The sequence below is a fragment of the Saccoglossus kowalevskii genome, chromosome 4 (genome assembly GCF_978046115.1).
Source record: "Saccoglossus kowalevskii chromosome 4, keSacKowa6.1, whole genome shotgun sequence".
NCBI lineage: Eukaryota > Metazoa > Hemichordata > Enteropneusta > Harrimaniidae > Saccoglossus > Saccoglossus kowalevskii.
The window spans coordinates 6,471,005-6,486,981 of record NC_140644.1 but is presented as its reverse complement, the minus strand read 5'-3'; the positions used below and the strand labels follow the sequence as shown (position 1 = coordinate 6,486,981).

At 40.2% G+C, this 15,977-nt stretch overlaps 6 non-coding genes across 6 annotated transcripts; all 6 read left to right on the top strand.

Annotated features, from left to right (window-relative positions):
• Window positions 1–5,553: 5,553 nt before the first annotated feature.
• On the top strand, window positions 5,554–5,625 carry TRNAP-CGG (transfer RNA proline (anticodon CGG)). Its single transcript has one exon. It is a non-coding gene; the product is annotated as a tRNA-Pro (tRNA).
• A 6,382-nt stretch (window positions 5,626–12,007) lies between these two features.
• Window positions 12,008–12,079, top strand: TRNAP-CGG (transfer RNA proline (anticodon CGG)). Its single transcript has one exon. It is a non-coding gene; the product is annotated as a tRNA-Pro (tRNA).
• Window positions 12,080–12,436: 357 nt separating this feature from the next.
• On the top strand, window positions 12,437–12,508 carry TRNAP-CGG (transfer RNA proline (anticodon CGG)). The gene has a single exon. It is a non-coding gene; the product is annotated as a tRNA-Pro (tRNA).
• A 1,666-nt stretch (window positions 12,509–14,174) lies between these two features.
• Window positions 14,175–14,246, top strand: TRNAP-CGG (transfer RNA proline (anticodon CGG)). The gene has a single exon. It is a non-coding gene; the product is annotated as a tRNA-Pro (tRNA).
• Window positions 14,247–14,948: 702 nt separating this feature from the next.
• TRNAP-CGG (transfer RNA proline (anticodon CGG)) lies at window positions 14,949–15,020 on the top strand. The gene has a single exon. It is a non-coding gene; the product is annotated as a tRNA-Pro (tRNA).
• A 793-nt stretch (window positions 15,021–15,813) lies between these two features.
• TRNAP-CGG (transfer RNA proline (anticodon CGG)) lies at window positions 15,814–15,885 on the top strand. Its single transcript has one exon. It is a non-coding gene; the product is annotated as a tRNA-Pro (tRNA).
• The last annotated feature ends 92 nt before the right edge of the window (window positions 15,886–15,977 follow it).

Below are 15,977 nucleotides of genomic sequence, written 5' to 3'. Positions count from 1 at the left end.
ATGATGTCATATCTATTTTCATTGCCAACAACACTGGGCTCAGCAAATTCCAAGGTATTTCACAATCACCATGTCACTGTCTGAGACATACCATTATGCCACAGGGAGAGACAGGATGTATGTATCTCAAATTCTGCTGACAACACAATCCAGCAGTCTTAAAAATAAACATGTGCAATGGGTTGTTGCAAAGTATCCAAACATGTGCGCTTTTATTTCACACAGCCAGGGCTCTGTACTTTTCACTTACAATTTATGTCACATTATTCCCCCTGAGTTCAACACACCGGGGTTGATTTCATAGCATTTTTTCACAGACATAAATTATCTTGAAAAATTGAAATTGGTTATACATTTAGTGGTAATTATTATCTGAAGTCTATCCTCTCAATCGAAATAGTACACAAAATCAAGGACAGAAGTCACAGCTCAAGTTGACTTTTGACTGCCATTTTGTTTGTCAATTTTAACCTCTCTCCCCAAACTCCCAATGCTGGTCTGCAGCCCAGCAGTAGGAATGTGGTTTGAGATCTTTCTGGCCACAAATAAAATAAAAACTAGTTTTCATGAATACGTCAAAAATAATTAAATATGGAGTAGTTTATTCTTCACGCACAAGTGCGGGTTTTCTACTTTTAAATTTCTAGTTACACTAAATCCAAATGGAAATATATATATGCCACCCAAATAAAGGTAAATACATTTTTCACGGCAGTGCAAATTTCCCATACAGGGTTATTCACTCACAGTTTATAGTTCAGTTCTATTTCATGTCTTCCTCATCTGATTCCACAAAAATGCACTTTGACTGGTTCATAATTTTCACTTTCATCCGATCTCTCCTAATGTCTTCATCACAACCGTCGCATACTCTCGACCTTTCTTTATTCCGAGTTGCTTCCAGCTTCCCCAATTAACTCTCACAGCGGGCGCCAACCATGACATCTCTTTCCATTTTGGTCTGATTCCGCATTTCTTCGCCCTCTTTACTGGACCTATTTCTGCATCAGCCGTCTGGGCTTCCTTTATCTGATCACCGCTCACCTTAGGTTGAATTCTGACAGCCCGTACCTGGGTCTCCATTTCCGCTTCCACCATCCTGGTGTCCACTATTCCTTTTCCCATATTCACCTTTTCTGTGTCCCTCATGCAAGTGGGAGTATCTTGCAATGAACTGCTATACTCTCCGGCCCTGGAAATCACAGCGCTATGTTTCCCCTGCCAACCACATTTCCCGCATGGTCTCCTTATAACCCGTCAGTTTTCACGTGGATTTTCCCTGGCCTATAACCTTATACTCGGATTCCCCAAGGACTTCGATCCACCTGGCGAGTTTTCCTCCTGGACACTTAAAACTCAACAACCACCTTAGAGCTGCATGATCAGTCCTGATGGTGAATTTCCTACCGTACAAGTACTGCCTGTAGTATCTCACGAAATTCACCAATACCAGTAATTCTTTCCTTGTGACGCAATAATTCCTTTCCGCTTTACTCAGCGACCTGCTGCCATACCTTATCACCCTTTCCTTTTCATCCTGGACCTGTGATAAGACAGCACTAATACCTGTTTCACTTGCGTCTGTATCCAGCACATATTCTCCTGTTTCCTGTGGATACGCTAGTACAGGGGCAGACATCAGACACTCTTTTAATACCTGGAAAGCAATCTCACATTCTGTATCCCAGTTAAACTCTTCATTTTTCTCCGTTAATCTATGCAAAGGTACTGCTATTTTGGCAAATCCTTGTACATACCGGCAGTAGTAGGACGCCATCCCCAAGAAACTTCTTACATTCTTCACACTTTTTGGCGTTGGCCACTCCTTTATGGTTCTCTCCCTTTGTCTGGATCCGTCGCTACACCATCTTTTGACACTACATGTATATGACCCGAATACATTACACTGGTTCTGCACAGGTCACATTTCTTTGGCTTGAGTCTTAACCCGGCTACCAGCAATCTGTCCAATACTTTTTCCAAACGCTCTAACTTCTCATATACATCTCTGCCGTACATAATAATATCGTTTAAGGTCTAGGAACTACAACTTGGTTCAATAATACTGGCGTTTAGCATCTTTTCTACTTCCAATGCAGGTCTCTGCACCACCTGTTGATATTGTTTTCTTGACAGCAGTGTTTCTGATGCCCCAGTATATATTAAAAATATCTTTGCAATCCACCTCCTTTGTCTGCCGCAAATATCCCGCCTGTCGCCCTAGTATAGTCATGTACGGTAGGGAGGGGTTTACTTTCCGTTTGGGGGGGGGGTCTCTGTATCTGGTTCCTCTAGTTTCATTTCTCCTTGCTGTGTACCCTGCCTCTCCTTTCAGTGCTTTTTCTCTGCACAACTTTGGTCTAACTACCAGCTCTGGATCCTCCTTTACCTCCTCAAATAAATCTGAGGTGGGGTTTGTCAGCCATCTGCCAGTTGATTGTGCCCGGGGGTACCCAAGCCGTAAGTCGTCTGCTCTGTCAGCTGGTCTCCCTCTCAATGCTGATCGGTACCGTGGTGTGGCTGTATCCAGCCTCCATGGTATATCTGTTTTCTCTGCTACTGCTGATTCACTCCGCTTTTCCGCTGTAACTCTACTGCTAGTCAACAGGTCAGCTTTACTCATTTCTTGGGTCCCATAGCCAGAGGTTGGTGTCACCTGTGGTGGCAGCTCCTCTGCTTTACCCTCTGGCTGCACAACCCCCTCTTTTTCAGTCTCCACTGGATCTTTAAGCTCTGTAGTATCACCAGCTGCTGCCTGTGCAAACTGTATTTCTCTTAATGTATCAACAAAAATTTGCTGATCATTTCTTTGCTCTGCATCAGCTACTGGTTCAATCTGGATACTCTCTACTGGAATCGGCTTTGCCATTTCTGGATCTGCTACAGGTTCAGTCTGGATACTTTCTACTTGAATCTTTCTCTGCCATTTCTTGATCTGTAACAGGAGTCGCCTTGATCTGCTTTCTCTGGTTCACCTCCTCTGCACCAGTTGTATCCCACCGCTGCCACCAATGTGACGTTAAATGCGGGGGAGGGGCCTTTATGGGGCTACACCGTATTCAGGATCGGGGAGTTTGTCTTTAATACCGGTCTAATAGTCTTTGTCTTTGGTAGCGTGCTTATCTAATAAGTCTCCTCCCTCTCAGGTCGTCCGCTGTCACGGGGTGGGGATCGTTTGGTGAATGTATATCACCACAACTGAGACTGTGCAGAGAAAGAAATATACCAGTAACGATTATAACAAATCAACACAACACAATATATACGGTTTCTAGTACTTTAATAAACAAATAACAGGGATGCTGGTCACTGGAACCAGCAAGGAGAGGGGGATACACTGTAAAATGAAATAAATTAGAGACTTGATCGATGCTGCAGGGAACACTCCACTCTTCATTGGACAGCAATGTGCAATGTTGCGTTCCTTCGTATCTGGCACACTGGCGAAGCAGCTGCACTACAATTTAAACTCGTGCTCTGTGTCCAGGGAGTATCGGCAACTGCACTGCTATCTGCTGCTACTGGTAGCACTGGTACAACGGGAGTAGTTCAGGCAGTGAGCTTCGGTGGTTCCTGTTGATCAGCAGGGATCACTGCACAGCACGTCTGCATATGTACCCCTGTATAGGGTACAGCTCACTGGAGTCAGGAATCAGCATCACAAGATGTTACAGGATCAAGTCAGGTCACCTTCCTGACTAAAGATTTTCCCTTATGTCTCAACTTAAATACCCTAGCTAATTTATGGCCATGCAAATAATAAAATGTATATAACGAAATGATTGGTTATCTCGAAATAGCCGACAAATCAGTGTACAGAGGATGCCAATTTTGGTAGTGGAATAAACCACTCTTAATCCAAGCTCTACCAATTTAAAGTAGGAGACTCGGGTCAATGATGTCATATCTATTTTCATTGCCAACAACACTGGGCTCAGCACATTCCAAGGTATTTCACAATCACCATGTCACTGTCTGAGACATACCATTATGCCACAGGGAGAGACAGGATGTATGTATCTCAAATTCTGCTGACAACACAATCCAGTGACTGTATCAGCAGTCTTAAAAATAAACATGTGCAATGGGTTGTTGCAAAGTATCCAAACATGTGCGCTTTTATTTCACACAGCCAGGGCTCTGTACTTTTCACTTACAATTTATGTCACACTATGTATTAGGTCTTGTGGTACAATTTGTTTCTAATTCAATTTCTGAAACTCGAGGTTGAGAATTCAGTTAATGCGTCATTGGCGTGTTGGTCTAGTGGTACGATTCCTGTTTCGGGTACAGGAGCTCCCGGTTTCGAACCCCGGACAATCCTTGGTTTTTTAACTGGTTGGAATGGTACTTCATCTTATCATTTAACAATTAAGTAATTTGTATTAACTTGTAGATTGTTGCAATATAAAGTAACAAATGTTGGACAGGTTTCCAACTCCAGTAAAAAATATTCGCTCTCTGAAAGTAATTGATGCTATGTAAATTCATAGAATAAGTGATCACAATTGTAAAAAAGACTTATTAATCTCGATTTCGACTTCCAGAAGTTTAGATTAGGAACCGCCGGCAACCTACATGTTATGTTATTTAGAGAACATATACTATGTATTAGGTCTTGTGATAGAATTTATTTCTAATTCAATTCCAGAAACTCGAGATTGAGAATTCAGTTAATGCGTCATTGGCGTGTTGGTCTAGTGGTACGATTCCTGTTTCGGGTATAGGAGGACCTGGGTTCGAACCCCGGACAAGCCCTTTTTTTACTGGAATGGAATTGTACTTCATCTTATCATTTAACAATTATGTAATTTGTATAAACTTGCAGATTGTTGCAATATAAAGTAACACATGATGAACAGGTTTCCAACTCCAGTAAAACATATTCGCTCTCTGAAAGTAATTGATGCTATGTAAATTCATAGAATAAGTGATCACAATTGTATCAAAGACTTATTAATCTCGATTTCGTCTTCCAGAAGTTTAGATTAGGAATCGCGGGCAACCCACATGTTTTTTTTATTTAGAAAACAAATACTATGTATTATGTCTTGTGGTGCAATTTATTTCTAATTCAATTTCCCAAACTCGAGGTTGAGAACATTTCTAATGCGTCATTGGCTTGTTTGTCTAGTGGTACGATTCCTGTTTCAGGTACAGGAGGTCCCGCTTTCGAACTCCGGACAAGTCCTGGTTTTTTAACTTGAATGGAATGGTACTTCATCTTATCATTTAACAATTATGTAATTTGTATAAACTTTTTGATTGTTGCAATGTAAAGTAACACATGTTGGACAGGTTTCCATTTCCAGTAAAAATATTCGTTCTCTGAAAGTAAATTATGCTATGTAAATTCATAGAATATGTGATCACAATTGTATCAATGACTTATTAGTCTCGATTTCGACTTCCAAAAGTTAAAGTTAGAAACCGCGGTCAACCCACATGTTATGTTATTTAGAAAACATATACTATGTATTAGGTCTTGTGGTACAATTTATTTCTAATTCAATTTCCCGAACTCGATGTTGAGAACTCTTTTAATGCTTCATTGGCTTGTTGGTCTAGTGGTACGATTCCTGTTTCGGGTACAGGAGGTCCCGGGTTCAAACCCCGGACAAGCCCTTGTTTTTTAACTGGACTGGAATGGAATGGTACTTCATCTTATCATTTAACAATTATGTAATTTGTATAAACGTTTTCATTGTTGCAATATAAAGTAACAAATGTTGGACAGGTTTCCAACTCCAGTAAAACATATTTGATCTCTGAAAGTAATTGATGCTATGTAAATTCATAGAATAAGTGATCACAACTGTATCAAAGACTTATTAATCTCGATTTCGACTTCCAGAAGTTGAGATTAGGAACCGCGGACAACCCACATGTTATGTTATTTAGAAAACATATACTATGTATTAGGTCTTGTGATACAATTTATTTCTAATTCAATTTCTGAAACTCCAGGTTGAAAACATAGTTAACGCGTCATTGGCTTGTTGGTCTAGTGGTACGATTCCTTTAGGTCTTGTGGTACAATTTATTTCTAATTTAATTTCCCAAACTCGAGGTTGAGAACACTTTTAATGTGACAATCGCTTGTTGGTCTAGTAGTACGATTCCTGTTTCGGGTACTGGAGGTCCCAGTTCGATCCTCGGACAAGCCCTTGGTTTTTAACTGGAATGGTATTTCATCTTAATAATTATGAATTATGTAATTTGTATAAACTTGCAGTTTGTTGCAATATAAAGTAACACATGATGGACAGGTTTCCAACTCCAGTAAAACATATTCGCTCTCTGAAACTAATTGATGCTATGTAAATTCATAGAATAAGTGATCACAACTGTATCAAAGACTTATTAATCTCGATTTCGACTTCCAGAAGTTGAGATTACGAACAGCGGGCAACCCACATGTTATGTCATTTAGAAAACATATACTATTGTGACGTTAAATGCGGGGGGGGGGCTTTATGGGGCTACACCGTATTCAGGATCGGGGAGTTTGTCTTTAATACCGGTCTAATAGTCTTTGTCTTTGGTAGCATGCTTATCTAATAAGTCTCCTCCCTCTCAGCTCGTCCGCTGTCACGGGGTGGGGATCGTTTGGTGAATGTATATCACCACAACTGAGACTGTGCAGAGAAAGAAATATACCAGTAACGATTATAACAAATCAACACAACACAATATATACGGTTTCCTGTACTTTAATAAACAAATAACAGGGATGCTGGTCACTGGAACCAGCAAGGAGAGGGGGATACACTGTAAAATGAAATAAATTAGAGACTTGATCGATGCTGCAGGGAACACTCCACTCTCCATTGGACAGCAATGTGCAATGTTGCGTTCCTTCGTATCTGGAACACTGGCGAAGCAGCTACACTACAATTTAAACTCGTGCTCTGTGTCCAGGGAGTATCGGCAACTGCACTGCTATCTGCTGCTACTGGTAGCACTGGTACAACGGGAGTAGTTCAGGCAGTGAGCTTCGATGGTTCCTGTTGATCAGCAGGGATCACTGCACAGCACGTCTGCATATGTACCCCTGTATAGGGTACAGCTCACTGGAGTCAGGAATCAGCATCACAAGATGTTACAGGATCAAGTCAGGTCACCTTCCTGACTAAAGATTTTCCCTTAACTTAAATACCCTAGCTAATTTATGGCCATGCAAATATTAAAATGTATATAACGAAATGATTGGTTATCTCGAAATAGCCGACAAATCAGTGTACAGAGGATGCCAATTTTGGTAGTGGAATAAACCACTCTTAATCCAAGCTCTACCAATTTAAAGTAGGAGACTCGGGTCAATGATGTCATATCTATTTTCATTGCCAACAACACTGGGCTCAGCAAATTCCAAGGTATTTCACAATCACCATGTCACTGTCTGAGACATACCATTATGCCACAGGGAGAGACAGGATGTATGTATCTCAAATTCTGCTGACAACACAATCCAGCAGTCTTAAAAATAAACATGTGCAATGGGTTGTTGCAAAGTATCCAAACATGTGCGCTTTTATTTCACACAGCCAGGGCTCTGTACTTTTCACTTACAATTTATGTCACATTATTCCCCCTGAGTTCAACACACCGGGGTTGATTTCATAGCATTTTTTCACAGACATAAATTATCTTGAAAAATTGAAATTGGTTATACATTTAGTGGTAATTATTATCTGAAGTCTATCCTCTCAATCGAAATAGTACACAAAATCAAGGACAGAAGTCACAGCTCAAGTTGACTTTTGACTGCCATTTTGTTTGTCAATTTTAACCTCTCTCCCCAAACTCCCAATGCTGGTCTGCAGCCCAGCAGTAGGAATGTGGTTTGAGATCTTTCTGGCCACAAATAAAATAAAAACTAGTTTTCATGAATACGTCAAAAATAATTAAATATGGAGTAGTTTATTCTTCACGCACAAGTGCGGGTTTTCTACTTTTAAATTTCTAGTTACACTAAATCCAAATGGAAATATATATATGCCACCCAAATAAAGGTAAATACATTTTTCACGGCAGTGCAAATTTCCCATACAGGGTTATTCACTCACAGTTTATAGTTCAGTTCTATTTCATGTCTTCCTCATCTGATTCCACAAAAATGCACTTTGACTGGTTCATAATTTTCACTTTCATCCGATCTCTCCTAATGTCTTCATCACAACCGTCGCATACTCTCGACCTTTCTTTATTCCGAGTTGCTTCCAGCTTCCCCAATTAACTCTCACGGCGGGCGCCAACCATGACATCTCTTTCCATTTTGGTCTGATTCCGCATTTCTTCGCCCTCTTTACTGGACCTATTTCTGCATCAGCCGTCTGGGCTTCCTTTATCTGATCACCGCTCACCTTAGGTTGAATTCTGACAGCCCGTACCTGGGTCTCCATTTCCGCTTCCACCATCCTGGTGTCCACTATTCCTTTTCCCATATTCACCTTTTCTGTGTCCCTCATGCAAGTGGGAGTATCTTGCAATGAACTGCTATACTCTCCGGCCCTGGAAATCACAGCGCTATGTTTCCCCTGCCAACCACATTTCCCGCATGGTCTCCTTATAACCCGTCAGTTTTCACGTGGATTTTCCCTGGCCTATAACCTTATACTCGGATTCCCCAAGGACTTCGATCCACCTGGCGAGTTTTCCTCCTGGACACTTAAAACTCAACAACCACCTTAGAGCTGCATGATCAGTCCTGATGGTGAATTTCCTACCGTACAAGTACTGCCTGTAGTATCTCACGAAATTCACCAATACCAGTAATTCTTTCCTTGTGACGCAATAATTCCTTTCCGCTTTACTCAGCGACCTGCTGCCATACCTTATCACCCTTTCCTTTTCATCCTGGACCTGTGATAAGACAGCACTAATACCTGTTTCACTTGCGTCTGTATCCAGCACATATTCTCCTGTTTCCTGTGGATACGCTAGTACAGGGGCAGACATCAGACACTCTTTTAATACCTGGAAAGCAATCTCACATTCTGTATCCCAGTTAAACTCTTCATTTTTCTCCGTTAATCTATGCAAAGGTACTGCTATTTTGGCAAATCCTTGTACATACCGGCAGTAGTAGGACGCCATCCCCAAGAAACTTCTTACATTCTTCACACTTTTTGGCGTTGGCCACTCCTTTATGGTTCTCTCACTTTGTCTGGATCCGTCGCTACACCATCTTTTGACACTACATGTATATGACCCGAATACATTACACTGGTTCTGCACAGGTCACATTTCTTTGGCTTGAGTCTTAACCCGGCTACCAGCAATCTGTCCAATACTTTTTCCAAACGCTCTAACTTCTCATATACATCTCTGCCGTACATAATAATATCGTTTAAGGTCTAGGAACTACAACTTGGTTCAATAATACTGGCGTTTAGCATCTTTTCTACTTCCAATGCAGGTCTCTGCACCACCTGTTGATATTGTTTTCTTGACAGCAGTGTTTCTGATGCCCCAGTATATATTAAAAATATCTTTGCAATCCACCTCCTTTGTCTGCCGCAAATATCCCGCCTGTCGCCCTAGTATAGTCATGTACGGTAGGGAGGGGTTTACTTTCCGTTTGGGGGGGGGTCTCTGTATCTGGTTCCTCTAGTTTCATTTCTCCTTGCTGTGTACCCTGCCTCTCCTTTCAGTGCTTTTTCTCTGCACAACTTTGGTCTAACTACCAGCTCTGGATCCTCCTTTACCTCCTCAAATAAATCTGAGGTGGGGTTTGTCAGCCATCTGCCAGTTGATTGTGCCCGGGGGTACCCAAGCCGTAAGTCGTCTGCTCTGTCAGCTGGTCTCCCTCTCAATGCTGATCGGTACCGTGGTGTGGCTGTATCCAGCCTCCATGGTATATCTGTTTTCTCTGCTACTGCTGATTCACTCCGCTTTTCCGCTGTAACTCTACTGCTAGTCAACAGGTCAGCTTTACTCATTTCTTGGGTCCCATAGCCAGAGGTTGGTGTCACCTGTGGTGGCAGCTCCTCTGCTTTACCCTCTGGCTGCACAACCCCCTCTTTTTCAGTCTCCACTGGATCTTTAAGCTCTGTAGTATCACCAGCTGCTGCCTGTGCAAACTGTATTTCTCTTAATGTATCAACAAAAATTTGCTGATCATTTCTTTGCTCTGCATCAGCTACTGGTTCAATCTGGATACTCTCTACTGGAATCGGCTTTGCCATTTCTGGATCTGCTACAGGTTCAGTCTGGATACTTTCTACTTGAATCTTTCTCTGCCATTTCTTGATCTGTAACAGGAGTCGCCTTGATCTGCTTTCTCTGGTTCACCTCCTCTGCACCAGTTGTATCCCACCGCTGCCACCAATGTGACGTTAAATGCGGGGGAGGGGCCTTTATGGGGCTACACCGTATTCAGGATCGGGGAGTTTGTCTTTAATACCGGTCTAATAGTCTTTGTCTTTGGTAGCGTGCTTATCTAATAAGTCTCCTCCCTCTCAGGTCGTCCGCTGTCACGGGGTGGGGATCGTTTGGTGAATGTATATCACCACAACTGAGACTGTGCAGAGAAAGAAATATACCAGTAACGATTATAACAAATCAACACAACACAATATATACGGTTTCTAGTACTTTAATAAACAAATAACAGGGATGCTGGTCACTGGAACCAGCAAGGAGAGGGGGATACACTGTAAAATGAAATAAATTAGAGACTTGATCGATGCTGCAGGGAACACTCCACTCTTCATTGGACAGCAATGTGCAATGTTGCGTTCCTTCGTATCTGGCACACTGGCGAAGCAGCTGCACTACAATTTAAACTCGTGCTCTGTGTCCAGGGAGTATCGGCAACTGCACTGCTATCTGCTGCTACTGGTAGCACTGGTACAACGGGAGTAGTTCAGGCAGTGAGCTTCGGTGGTTCCTGTTGATCAGCAGGGATCACTGCACAGCACGTCTGCATATGTACCCCTGTATAGGGTACAGCTCACTGGAGTCAGGAATCAGCATCACAAGATGTTACAGGATCAAGTCAGGTCACCTTCCTGACTAAAGATTTTCCCTTATGTCTCAACTTAAATACCCTAGCTAATTTATGGCCATGCAAATAATAAAATGTATATAACGAAATGATTGGTTATCTCGAAATAGCCGACAAATCAGTGTACAGAGGATGCCAATTTTGGTAGTGGAATAAACCACTCTTAATCCAAGCTCTACCAATTTAAAGTAGGAGACTCGGGTCAATGATGTCATATCTATTTTCATTGCCAACAACACTGGGCTCAGCACATTCCAAGGTATTTCACAATCACCATGTCACTGTCTGAGACATACCATTATGCCACAGGGAGAGACAGGATGTATGTATCTCAAATTCTGCTGACAACACAATCCAGTGACTGTATCAGCAGTCTTAAAAATAAACATGTGCAATGGGTTGTTGCAAAGTATCCAAACATGTGCGCTTTTATTTCACACAGCCAGGGCTCTGTACTTTTCACTTACAATTTATGTCACACTATGTATTAGGTCTTGTGGTACAATTTGTTTCTAATTCAATTTCTGAAACTCGAGGTTGAGAATTCAGTTAATGCGTCATTGGCGTGTTGGTCTAGTGGTACGATTCCTGTTTCGGGTACAGGAGCTCCCGGTTTCGAACCCCGGACAATCCTTGGTTTTTTAACTGGTTGGAATGGTACTTCATCTTATCATTTAACAATTAAGTAATTTGTATTAACTTGTAGATTGTTGCAATATAAAGTAACACATGATGAACAGGTTTCCAACTCCAGTAAAACATATTCGCTCTCTGAAACTAATTGATGCTATGTAAATTCATAGAATAAGTGATCACAACTGTATCAAAGACTTATTAATCTCGATTTCGACTTCCAGAAGTTTAGATTAGGAACCGCCGGCAACCCACATGTTATGTTATTTAGAAAACATATACAATGTATTAGGTTTTGTGGTACAATTTATATCTAATTCAATTTCAGACACTCGAGGTTGAGAACATGGTTAATGCGTCATTGGCTTGTTGGTCTAGTGGTACGATTCCTGTTTCGGGTACAGGAGGTCCCGGGTTCGAACCCCGGACAAGCCCTTAGTTTTTACTGGAACGGTACTTCACCTTATCATTTAACAATTAAGTAATTTGTATAAACTTGCAGATTGTTGCAATATAAAATAACATATGTTGCACAGGGTTCCATCTCCAGTAAAACATATTCGCTCTCTGAAAGTAATTGATGCTATGTAAATTCATAGAATAAGTAATCACAACTGTATCAAATACTTATTAATCTCGATTTCGACTTCCAGAAGTTGAGATTAGGAACCGCGGGCAACCCACATGTTATGTTATTTAGAAAACATATACTATGTATTAGGTCTTGTGGTACAATTTATTTCTAATTCAATTTCTGAAACTCGACGTTGAGAATTCTGTTAATGCGTCCTTGGCTTATTGGTCAAGTGGTACGATTCCTGTTTCGGGTACAGGACGTCCCGGGTTCGAACCCCGGATAAGCCCTTGTTTTTTAATTGGAATGGAATGGTACTTCATCTTATCATTTAACAATTATGTAATTTGTATAAACTTGCAGATTGTTGCAATATAAAGTAACAAATGTTGGACAGGTTTCCAACTCCAGTAAAAAATATTCGCTCTCTGAAAGTAATTGATGCTATGTAAATTCATAGAATAAGTGATCACAATTGTATCAAAGACTTATTAATCTCGATTTCGACTTCCAGAAGTTTAGATTAGGAACCGCCGGCAACCCACATGTTATGTTATTTAGAAAACATGTACTATGTATTAGGTCTTGTGTTACAATTTATTTCTAATTCAATTTCCCAAACTCGAGGTTAAGAACACGTCTAATGCGTCATTGGCTTGTTGGTCTAGTGCTACGATTCCTGTTTCGGGTACGGGAGGTCCCGGGTTCAAACCCCGGACAAGCCCTTGCTTTTTAACTGGACTGGAAGGGAATGGTACTTCATCTTATCATTTAAGAATTATGTAATTTGTATAAACGTTTTCATTGTTGCAATATAAAGTAACACATGTTGGACAGGTTTCCAACTCCAGTAAAAAATATTCGATCTCTGAAAGTAATTGATGCTATGTAAATTCATAGAATAAGTGATCACAACTGTATCAAAGACTTATTAATCTCGATTTCGACTCCCAAAAGTTGAGATAAGGAACCCAGGGCAACCCACGTGTAATGTTATTTAGAAAACATATATAATGTATTAGGTTTCGTGGTTCAATTTATTTCTAATTCAATTTCCCGAACTCGATGTTGAGAACTCTTTTAATGTGTCATTGGCTTTTCTGTCTAGTGGTACGATTCCTGTTTCGGGTACAGGAGGACCTGGGTTCGAACCCCGGACAAGCCCTTTTTTTTAACTGGAATGGAATTGTACTTCATCTTATCATTTAACAATTATGTAATTTGTATAAACTTGCATATTGTTGCAATATAAAGTAACAAATGTTGGACAGGTTTCCAACTCCAGTAAAAACTATTCGCTCTCTGATAGTAATTGATTCTATGTAAATTCATAGAATAAGTGATCACAATTGTATCAAAGACTTATTAACCTCGATTTCGACTTCCAGAAGTTTAGATTAGGAACCGTCGGCAACCCACATGTTATGTTATTTAGAAAACATATACTATGTATTAGGTCTTGTGGTATAATTTATTTCTAATTCAATTTCCCAAACTCGAGGTTGAGAACACTTTTAATGCGACAATCGCTTGTTGGTCTAGTGGTACGATTTCTGTTTCGGTTACTGGAGGTCTCAGTTCGAACCTCGGACAAGCCCTTGGTTTTTAACTGGAATGGTGCTTCATCTTAATAATTATGAATTATGTAATTTGTATAAACTTGCAGTTTGCTGCAATATAAAGTAACACATGATGGACAGGTTTCCAACTCCAGTAAAACATATTCGCTCTCTGAAACTAAGTGATGCTATGTAAATTCAAAGAATATGTGATCACAATTGTATCAATGACTTATTAGTCTCGATTTCGACTTCCAAAAGTTAAAGTTACGAACCCCGGGCAACCCATATGTTATGCTATTTAGAAAACATATACTTTGTATTAGGTCTTGTGGTACAGATTATTTCGAATTCAATTTCCCAAACTCGAGGTTGAGAACAGTTATAATGCTTCAATGGCTTGTTGGTCTAGTGGTACGATTCCTGTTTCGGGTACAGGAGGTCCCGGGTTCGAACCCCGGACAAGCCCTCAGTTTTTAACTGGAACGGTACTTCACCTTATCATTTAACAATTAAGTAATTTGTATAAACTTGCAGATTGTTGCAATATAAAGTAACAAATGTTGGACAGGTTTCCAACTCCAGTAAAAAATATTCGCTCTCTGAAAGTAATTGATGCTATGTAAATTCATAGAATAAGGGATCACAATTGTATCAAAGACTTATTAATCTCGATTTCGACTTCCAGAAGTGTAGATTAGGAACAGCGGGCAACCCACATGTTATGTTATTTAGAAAACATATACTCTTTAATAGGTCTTGTGGTACAATTTATTTCTAATTCAATTTCCAAAACTTGAGGATGAGAATTCTGTTAATGCTTCATTGGCTTGTTGGTCTAGTGGTACGACTCCAATTATGTAATTTGTATAAACTTGCAGATTGTTGCAATATAAAGTAACAAATGTTGGACAGGTTTCCAACTCCAGTAAAACATATTTGCTCTCTGAAAGTAATTGATGCTATGTAAATTCATAGAATAAGGGATCACAATTGTATCAAAGACTTATTAATCTCGATTTCGACTTCCAGAAGTTTAGATTAGGAAACGCGGGCAACCCACATGTTATGTTATTTAGAAAACATATACTATGTATTAGGTCTTGTCGTACAATTTATTTCTAATTCAATTCCCGAAACTCGAGGTTGCGAATTCTGTTAATGCGTCACTGGCTTGTTGGTCTAGTGGTACGATTCCTGTTTCGGGTACAGGAGGTCCAGGGTTCGAACCCCGGACAAGCCCTTAGTTTTTAACTGGAACGGTACTTCACCTTATCATTTAACAATTAAGTAATTTGTATAAACTTGCAGATTGTTGCAATATATAGTAACACATGTTGCACAGGTTTCAAACTCCAGTAAAACATATTCGCTCTCTGAAAGTAATTGATGCTATGTAAATTCATAGAATAAGTGATCACAACTGTATCAAATACTTATTAATCTCGATTTCGACTTCCAGAAGTTGAGATTAGGAACCGCGGGCAACCCACATGTTATGTTATTTAGAAAACATATACTATGTATTAGGTCTTGTGGTACAATTTATTTCTAATTCAATTTCTGAAACTCGAGGTTGAGAATTCGGTTAATGCGTCATTGGCTTGTCGGTCTAGTGGTACGATTCCTGTTTCGGGTACAGGAGGTCCCGGGTTCGAACCTCGGACAAGCCCTGGTTTTTTAACTGGAATGGAATGGTACTTCATCTTATCATTTAACAATTATGTAATTTGTTTAAACTTGCAGATTGTTGCAATATAAAGTAACAAATGTTGGACAGGTTTCCAACTCCAGTAAAAAATATTCGCTCTCTGAAAGTAATTGATTCTATGTAAATTCATAGAATAAGTGATCACAATTGTATCAAAGACTTATTAACCTCGATTACGACTTCCAGAAGTTTAGATTAGGAACCGCCGGCAACCCACATGTTATGTTATTTAGAAAACATATACTATGTATTAGGTCTTGTGGTACAATTTATTTCTAATTCAATTTCCCAAACTCGAGGTTGAGAACACTTTTAATGCGTCATTGGCTTGTTGGTCTAGTGGTACGATTCCTGTTTCGGGTACAGGAGGTCCCGGGTTCAAACCCCGGACAAGCCCTTGTTTTTTAACTGGACTGGAATGGAATGGTACTTCATCTTATCTTTTAAGAATTATGTAATTTTTATAAACTTTTTCATTGTTGCAATATA